We start from the raw sequence: 9,422 nt of genomic DNA on the forward strand, positions 1-9,422 counted from the left end.
ATAGGAGTTTAATAAGCGTGTAAGACGCATGATAAACTAGCGAGATACGTTAATTAAAATGTTATTACTTATATGAATTCAGTAAGATTTATTTTTTATACGTTTCTTCATTCAAAATCATCAACTTTTATTATGAATGGCGGTAACGATATAAAAAAAAAACTTATTTACTTGTTTCTTTGCTGAATTCAGCTACGCACTTGGGCAATTTATCTTACCCTGCTTTATCCCTGGCTTTCCTGTGTGTGTCTCTTTAATAATAGTGGAACCTTTCAGCTGTAGCTTAAATCTAGTGCGAGTGGTTTCTGGAAAATTCGTTTTTTTTCCTTTTTGTGTTTAGAAGAAAGAAAAAATTCACAATTTATAAATACGTAAAAATATAGACAGATAGTTTAAGAGGGCATAAGGAATTTTTAATTATCTATATTAAAGTTACCATCAAGTTTGTTTGTTTTTTCTTAGAAATTACAGTTTTTCGTACTTCAAAAAAGGGTTTTATTTATAGCTTTATGTAACAAAATCACTTATTGAAACGCTGTTTCAAGTATGACCCGTTTTGAGCTTTAATTAATAAGGTAGACTATTCGGCATAAAATATGAATAGTGAAGAAGTCTTACGAACGAATACGATGCAATAAAGTTGAGACCCCCCCAGTGGCACAGCGATATGTCTGCGGACTTACAACGCTAGAATCCGGGTTTCGATACCCGTAGTGGGCAGAGGACAGATAGCCCAATGTGTAGCTTTGTGCTTAATTACAAACAGAACAAAAACAAAATTAGAACTTGGAACTGTACCTCAAAAGACCCTGACACTCTAGTTTAGGAGTGTCTGTCTTCTTAAGACAAAGTCATGACAAACCAAGTTTAGAGCTTCCAACTGCTCCTCGAAAGACCCTGACACTCTAGCTTAAGGGTGTCTGCAGTGACAACGTGAGTAGTCAACTCTCAGGATGTTTACGTCTACCTTAACAATGTCCAACAGAAATTTACAACATAGCTGTATGAGGGGTCCTTCGATGGAGTTCTAGGAATGGTTCTCCCCAATTCTCCAACTAACTTGTTTCCCATTTAATCCTGTTAGTGAAATAATTTCCTAAGTTAAATTATAAATATGTTCTTTAGAGATAAAAGGCTAGTCAGACCGTTCCAAAAATAATAGGGATAAAAGGCTAGTCAGACCGTTCCTTTCTAAAATAAGTAATGACGATACTGATATCGTGGGAGGGAGAATTATTGTTCATCAAAATAAAATCAGACGGACGTAAACACTTCCAAACTTTCGATAGCCGTATATAATTAATGTAGATGCATAAGTAAAGTTATGTTTTTGGGTGTAGACACCCTTGATCAGATATATTACAGGGAGTAGATACCACTGATAAAATTATGTTACTCGGCGTAGACAACCTTGATAAAGATATGTCACTGTGTGTAGACACCCTTGATATGTTATATTACTGGGTGTAGTTACCCTTGATTAGATATATTACTGGGTGTAGATACACTTGATACACTTATATTACTGGGTGTAAACACACTTTATACACTTATATTACTGGGTATAGACACTTTATACATTTATATTACTGGGTGTAGACATCCTTGATACAGTTATATTACTGGGTGTAAGACACCCTTGATCAGTTATATAACTAGATGTAGACACCCTTGATACACTTATATAACTGGATGTAGACACCCTCGATACAGTTACATTACTGGGTGTAGACACCCTTGATTAGGATATTTTACTTGTAGCAGACAACTTTGATAAACTTGTTACCAGGTGTGGACAAACACTTTACAAAATTATGTTACTAGGCGTGCATATCCTTGACAATCTTATGTCGCTGGTAGTAAACATCTGTATTAAACTCTTATGTTACTGGTTGTAAACGGTTTTTGTAAACCCTTATATTATTTGTTATAGACGGTTTTAGTAAACTCGTATGTTACTGGTTGTAAACGGATTTAGTAAACACTTATGTTACTGGTTGTAAACGGTTTTTGTAAACCCTTATATTATTTGTTATAGACGGTTTTAGTAAACTCGTATGTTAGTGGTTGTAAACGGATTTAGTAAACACTTATGTTACTGGTTGTAAACGGTTTTTGTAAACCCTTATGTTACTCGTTATAGACGGTTTTAGTAAAGTCTTATGTTATTGTTTGTAGACAGTTTAGGGAAATCTTACGTCACTGGTGGTAGACGTTCATGAGACTGTTGAGATGCTAATGAAGACGTCCCTGGTGAACTTATGCTTCTTGGTTTGGATTTGCCTTTGATAAATTAATGTTACTGGGCGTTGAAAAATAATTCTTGCTAATTCTATTTTTGTTTTGTTTCTTTTCAGCTCCCCAGTATTTTGCTTTTAAAGATGTAGACAAGCACTCTGTCACTTTGACCTGGAAAAATCCAGCTCCACCTAGTGATAAAGACATACTACTTTTGGCATATTCACTATCTTACACCTCGGTTAATGGGAAAAGTCACGGTAAGATCTTATATTATTATAATGGTAAAATATTTAAGTTAGGGGTAGTGACACTCACTAAGCCTTTAAATTGCAATAACATACATAAATATATGTTATCTTGGCTGTTGTTGTTTTTCTCACCACAGTGGATTTATATTTATCTAAGCCTTGAAAAAATATGCATCTTTGATGTTACTACTTTTTTTTAATATAATGTATAAATAGAAATACGGGAGAGAATCATCCAAGACTTTTCCAATATTTTTTATAAGGCCACTTTATTTCTGTTCACTGCACTACACACAAAAAAAAGATGTGTATAGTTTTTAGACGTCACTGATGGAGTATTTATATAAATATTAAAATAATAATTAATTTAAGTGACTGTTTTGTATGTTAACTTAATATCATGATAATCATACAGGATCTTCAGTAGCCAATTCTCCAAGAACTCTTAATTACTGTACATGTCAAGAGTTTAATTTTTTGTTAACAGAATCAGTGATTGCACTGTAACTTAGTTAGCCATTTATATTTTATTCAGGATTACAGTCAGGTCACTTTGAATGTAGTAGTAAAAAGTAACTTTCTGATAAGTGTTTAAATATATTTTTACTAGGACACTTTAAGAGAAGGCGTGAGGATTATTTGAAATTTGTGATCGGTCTGTTATCTGTTCAAAGATAATAAGAGATAGAAAACAGAAAAAAAAACATATAAAATTAAATCCCCCCCCCCCAAAAAAAGAGGAAATTGGAGATTAAATTAGATTATTATCAAGATTCTTTACGTTTTTATCAAATTTTGTTCATCTCGACCAAACTGAATTCATTTCAAGAAAGGTGAATTAGGTATAACTACATAAACCTGGAAGATATGATGTATTATTCAAAAAGTCATAGTAGATTCAACGTCCCTGTTGCCACTGGCATTGGGGAAAAAAGTATATTAAAAACTTTTTTATTTGGAATAGCTATTATTAAATTGATAAAATTGATTGTATAAAAATACCTGCTGGTGGAGTAAATAATTATTCGATAAAGGAACATTTTAAAGCAGAACCCAGTATCAAACTGGTAGTATTATTGTGTACCGTGGTATTTGATGTTTCTACGATCTATTTTTAAAGCTCTTTATACGAGAACGATATTATCATTCAAAACAGCTCTGTAGACGGTTAGAGTTACTGAATACTTTAGCCTTATTTTACGATTATTATTAACAGCGAGGTTTCTTTGGTTGGATTCACATAATAGAACCATAATAAAAATGGATACACGTGCGCTGGAAGAGTGACTGGTAAAAACTTTTTATTGTCAATTTAAAAATCCAATACAAATATGGAGACTTGGAAATTTCAAAAGTTAAGACTATTGAGGTAAATGAAGTTAGTAAAAATATTTTAATTTATCAAGTAGTATATATAACAAGACAGTTGTTCCAGAAAATGTGTTTCGAAAAATTGAGCACTTTAATGTTAAATATATCTGCAAAAGGAAACGATACAATGGAAAGTAAGATTCATGCGCAAGCCTATGGAAAGATTTGTTTGTTTGTAGTTAAGCTACATAACGGGCTATCTGTGCTGTGCCCACCACGAATATCAAAAACTGGTTTTTAACGTTGTAAGAATTACCACCGAGTCACTAGGGGGCGTTATTTTTGTTTGTTTGTTTGTGATTAAGCACAAAGCTACACAATGGCCTATCTGTGATCTGCCTACCACGGGTATCGAATTCCGGATTCCAGCGTGGTAAGTCCGCAGACATACCGCTGTGCCACTGGGGGGGGGGGGGTTATGAAAAAAGAACATTAAAAATTACGGGCTAAATGGAAATGAGGCAGCTCAAAGGTTTGTGTGGCTTAAATGCTTACTTCAAACAAAGTAAAATGCTTGTGAAATAAATACCTTTTTTGTTTAATACATTTGATTATTTGTGAATATGAAATAGAGATCAGTATATAGATTTATTTAAATTTTGTCAACTGTCATATAATTAAAGTTTTTGTATAATGTAGAGTGAAAGATGGCCGTCATATTCGAGAATAAATTAAAATGTCAATTACATACATTACTGTGCTGTGAAACATTCAGTCACGAGAGGTCAATATGTTACTTGTTTGTGTGTGTTTGCCACTAACTAACCAACTGATTTTTTTTCTTATGCACACACACAGAGGGGCGAGTACGTAATAGTTAAACAATTTTGAATATGCAAATCAGTAAGTCACGCGACAACTGCAGCCCATATAAAGTCACGGTTGAAGGGCATGCCTTAGTAATATATTTTGACATTGTGTGATGTATCGTAGGTAGTATAATATCTTTGAAAATCGATTTTTTTTTTGGAAAGCTATGTAACAGCCCTTTCTAACAAAAAACGTTCGTATACTCATATCTAAGATATGTGCTCAGATTTGGAATATCCCATGTACTTAATGGCATTGGAAAACAAAGGAATGTGCATTAATGTGGGGCACCAGAACCATTTAGAAAGATACTTGCAATAAGTCGTACCACAGGCGTGGTAAGCAAAATGCAGCGTTTTGTAAGAATCCATAAACATAAAGGTCAATGACAAAAGCCTTCCACGTGCCCCAGGTAACAGTATGCAACATAATAAAGAAGGACCTCCCTCTGGAAAAGCGAAACAAATCACATGTACAGAAGTTGTTGCTACAATATATACGTTCAACTGTCGCATACCTCAAGCAGCTGAAGAATGAAATGAGTATCCATGTTATTTTATATGAAGATATGCCGATATGATCAATTCGCTGGACGTAGCTCCCATAGATTCCTGTGCAACGGGTGCAAGAAACCTTTGTGTTAATACACTAGATGGATTATGGAAAGCACGCATAGAGGAGGGGTGTGGTTTGAAAATAACATTCTCTTACGACTGAGCCCTTTTCCAATGAAAACTACTCTACAAAGTTATTTTTAAAATGCAGTCTTCAGATGAGAGCTTGACGGGATGTGGCGACATAGACTGTAACGACATGTTGAGGCTCCAAAATTGTTGTAATATAACGAATTCAGCCTATATATATATAATCGAAAAACATAAAATGGGATGTTAAGTTTAGTAGACAGTGTATCCCCATCGCTATGTGGGTTCTACTTCTTCTGATGCCTCCAAAACCAGGATAACTTATATATTCTTTCCACAATATAACTAGTGTCCTGGTGTTATTTATCCTTTTGTTAGGATTTATTTTTATTTTTTTGTGTGTGTATGTGGAAAGGCTTTGTTCTTTAAATTTGTATTAATAATAAACACACACATACACAGATATCTAATCTGTGTGTTTTCACACAGATCATATTAAGTTTATCCGCCTCATTTGACGGCCTTACGTGTGCGTGTGATAGTGGAATTTATATTAATGAATTAATTATACTGTGTAATATAATTACCACATCGTTAATCTAGTCTCTTCATATACACAGCCGGCCTCGTGATTAGGGACTCGATTCTCAACCTGCGGGTTCGAATCCTTGTCACCGAACATGCTCACCCTTTCAGCCGTGGGGGGGTGTGTTATAATGTGACGGTCAGTCCCACTATTCGTTGGTAAAAGAGTAGCCCAAAAGTTGGCGATGGGTGGTATTGACTAGCTGTCTTCCCTTTAGTTCGTCACTGCATACACAGACGGATTGTATGACGTCATTATTTTATGAAAGAGAGATTATTCAGAAGAGAAAAAAAAAATAGAGTCGTATTAGCGTAATCTCGAGCAATTTCAATTTTAGCAATAATAATAATAACAAACAAGAAATAAGTATTAAATATTTTTGAAAGTAAATTACTTTTTTGTACAAAATAAAAGTGGTTTGCATCGAATATATTATCTTTCTTCACGCGGCCCCCCAGTAGCACAGCGGTATGTCTGCGGACTTACAACGCTAGAATTCGGGTTTCGATACCCGTAGTGCGCAGAGCACAGATAGCCCATTGTGTAGCTTTGTGCTTAATTACAAAAAGAACAAAAACAAAATTCTTCACGCGACTTCTAAACACCCCCCAGTGGCACAGCGGTATGTCTGCGGACTTACAACGCTAGAAACCGGGTTTCGATACCCGTGGTGGACAGAGCACAGATAGTCCATTGTGTAGCTTTGTGTTTAACTTCAAATAAACAAACCAACAAATAAACAATCCAAAGTGCGGAGCGGTTTTTTGTGAATCATGCATAGTTAGGTTCATAGTCCGGGCATGCTAAACACTAGGCCACACACGACCCAGAACAGATAAAAAGAAAAAAAAAGCGTTTAAAAATACTGCTCTAAAAGCATTAACTAAAACGATAAGGAAATTAGCATTAAAGTTGGTCTACGAAGTATCTGACATGTTATCGTGGCTAACAGTCAGCTCTGTTACTGCTTCTTGTAGAAAAACTGGCACATTAGACTGTTAGCCACATAACATTATGTTTAAGTAGATGTTGTTTCAGCTCTGTTACTGCTTCTTGCTCATTTCTTCTATATTTTAATCCTATTTATTTATTTACACCTCCCTACCCCAGTGGATAACTGGCAAGCTCGAAGTCTTATAACTCTAAAGTTCGAGGTTTAATCCCTGTTGTGCGAACATTGTGATAGCCCATTTTGCAGCTTTGCGTTTAAGATACAGACAGCTTATGTTTCACGACTATGTCTTGGTAGAATGTTGTTGTTTTTCTCTTGGATAACTAGACATGTTTACACAAGTAATACAATATTTATGTCATACTTGTATAATAGAACAAAATATTTCTATCTTGTCTATTTCATATAATCTTTTTCCTTTGATATCTCAATGTATTTGTTTTGTTCGGTTTTCTGTTGTAATGAAAGTGGTAAATAGGCATGCAACGTGTTTTGAGTTCCAGCTTTGAATGAAAGGTGGACCGCTGTTGTTATTCGTATTCAAAGATGCATTACCATTTTTGTGCACGTGAGCGCAGCAGTGTTTAGTTTGCAAAAGGAATAATTATTTACCATTTTTGTTTTCTGCTGAAACGTGTGTACCGTCGCGAGTGAAACGTTGAGAAATCTCAAGGAATTTGTTTAACGTTTTTTTAATTGGTTGTTGAAGATTAATTTTGGCACGTTTTCCATGTTTTCACTCATGGTTACTTCACGAAACGTTCATAAATTACAATTAAAGTTCTTTTTGTTTTAAGATTACTGATCATTAGGAAGGGAAATTTTTTCGAGGTTTTATTTTTGGACCTTTATATATATATATTTTAATTCTCTAAGGATGTTTTAAAAATCACAATCCTAATTGAATGTCTTTAGTTGTGGGAGAAAGCTCGCTACAGATTTTGATAAAACTCGTAACTTTCTACTCTTTCATATCCCGCCTCTCAGTGATTAATGTGCCATACCGTGCCTAGTTATTACCGAAAAAATAAAAATAGCGCTCTGCACTTTGGCACCATAAGGTGCGTTATAAGTGTGACGGTCAAATCACACTATTCGATTAGAGTAATACAAGGGTTGGCGATGAATGGAGTTGACTGTTGTCTTCCTTTTAGACTGTTACTTGACAACTGGAGAAGTTTAGCACAGATAACTCTTGACTAAAACACACGTACACAATCCTTCTTGCGTATACATTTCCTTTGGATATAACATTTTCCATCATTGACCTAGCAGTGCTGAGCTGGTGGTAGTATGGGCTTTGGTCTTCAATATTAGTAAGTACGTTTCGTATTATACTTTTACGTGGTATTTTTTCTGAACTCCCGGCTTGTCACTGCCAAGGATTTTATGTAGACTTAGGCAGTCACATGAAAGTAAAGTGTAAGGAAAGTTAGCCCCTCGGATAACCAGAACATTTACTGTGTGATTTATGTGGTTTTTCAATCCAAAACAGTGCTAATTGTTCCCTGAAAATGTTGTGAAGTTAACTTCTAATGAAGAGGTTGACAATAAAAATTGTTTTATCTTAAGTACTTTTCTTCTGTGATTAGATAAAGATGAAACAAGTTATTATAAATTTTCATTAATTGTAAGAAGAATGTGTAATAATATATCACCCACACTATATCTGCTATGTCCAGCGCCGACGAAGCCTTTCGTTCAATACCAAGGCTCTCCATAGTAGTGGTCTAGGCCACCAACTTAAACTTTTTAAGGGAATGCACAATGAATACCATTAAGTTTAATCATGTGAATTAAAAATGGGGAGTTGGGTCTAGCGATGAATCTGAAGGTTCATGGCTCGTGTCTCGTTGTCACAAGAAACAAAAAACGCACTCTGAAATTCGGGCAGTGGATGCGTTATAGAAGTAACGATCAAATGTCACTAATCGATAAGAATAACCCAAGAGTTGGGGGGGGGATCCGCTTTACAGCATTTTTTGTTTTTAATATTCTGAATGTTCAAAATTGTGCCAAAGTTAATCCGATTTTATAAGAACGATGTGGCTGACCTAGCGTTTAGTGTACTGTGACTGTGTGTCAGTGGGTTCATGGTTCGCTCTCCGCACTTTGGGGCCGTGAGTGGGTTATAAGGATGATGGTCAAATCCCAATATTTGAACAAAAAATAGTAGCCCAAGAGTTGGCGGTGAGTTTTGTTAACTACATGCCTTCTCTCTATTCTATCAGTTGAAAATTAAGATTGGTTAAGCGCAGGTAACCATGTGTTTAGCTTTGCGCGAAAATTCTGAAACAAAAAAATGGCGATGCTCCTAAGCCTGAGCTGACTTTGGAACTCTTTCCTCCATCGTCGATAATACATGCTACTGTTTAGTCTCGTGACCATGATTACGTACTGATTGTCCAACACCACAATTTCCATTTCAATAAACTACAAAGAACGGCGACCATACACCACACATTTATAAACAAACTCTCCACCGTGTATGGAGGTCGCATCAAAGACCACGTTTCAAGCAGATCAAAAGCACAAAAGTAAATTAGAATTATATCGGGGAAGGGGGGGGG

General features: G+C 35.3%; 1 protein-coding gene across 1 annotated transcript in view; it reads left to right on the forward strand.

Moving 5' to 3' along the window:
• The first annotated feature begins 2,355 nt into the window (after positions 1-2,355).
• Positions 2,356-9,422, forward strand: part of LOC111088456 (multiple epidermal growth factor-like domains protein 9) — a 20,475-nt gene continuing 13,408 nt past the window's right edge. The window contains exon 1 of the mRNA XM_022398639.1: positions 2,356-2,498. The gene's annotated coding sequence lies outside the window, so the exon portion shown is untranslated. The remainder of the gene's footprint in view (positions 2,499-9,422) is intronic.

This window comes from Limulus polyphemus, unplaced genomic scaffold, assembly GCF_000517525.1.
Source record: "Limulus polyphemus unplaced genomic scaffold, Limulus_polyphemus-2.1.2 Scaffold3813, whole genome shotgun sequence".
Lineage (NCBI taxonomy): Eukaryota > Metazoa > Arthropoda > Merostomata > Xiphosura > Limulidae > Limulus > Limulus polyphemus.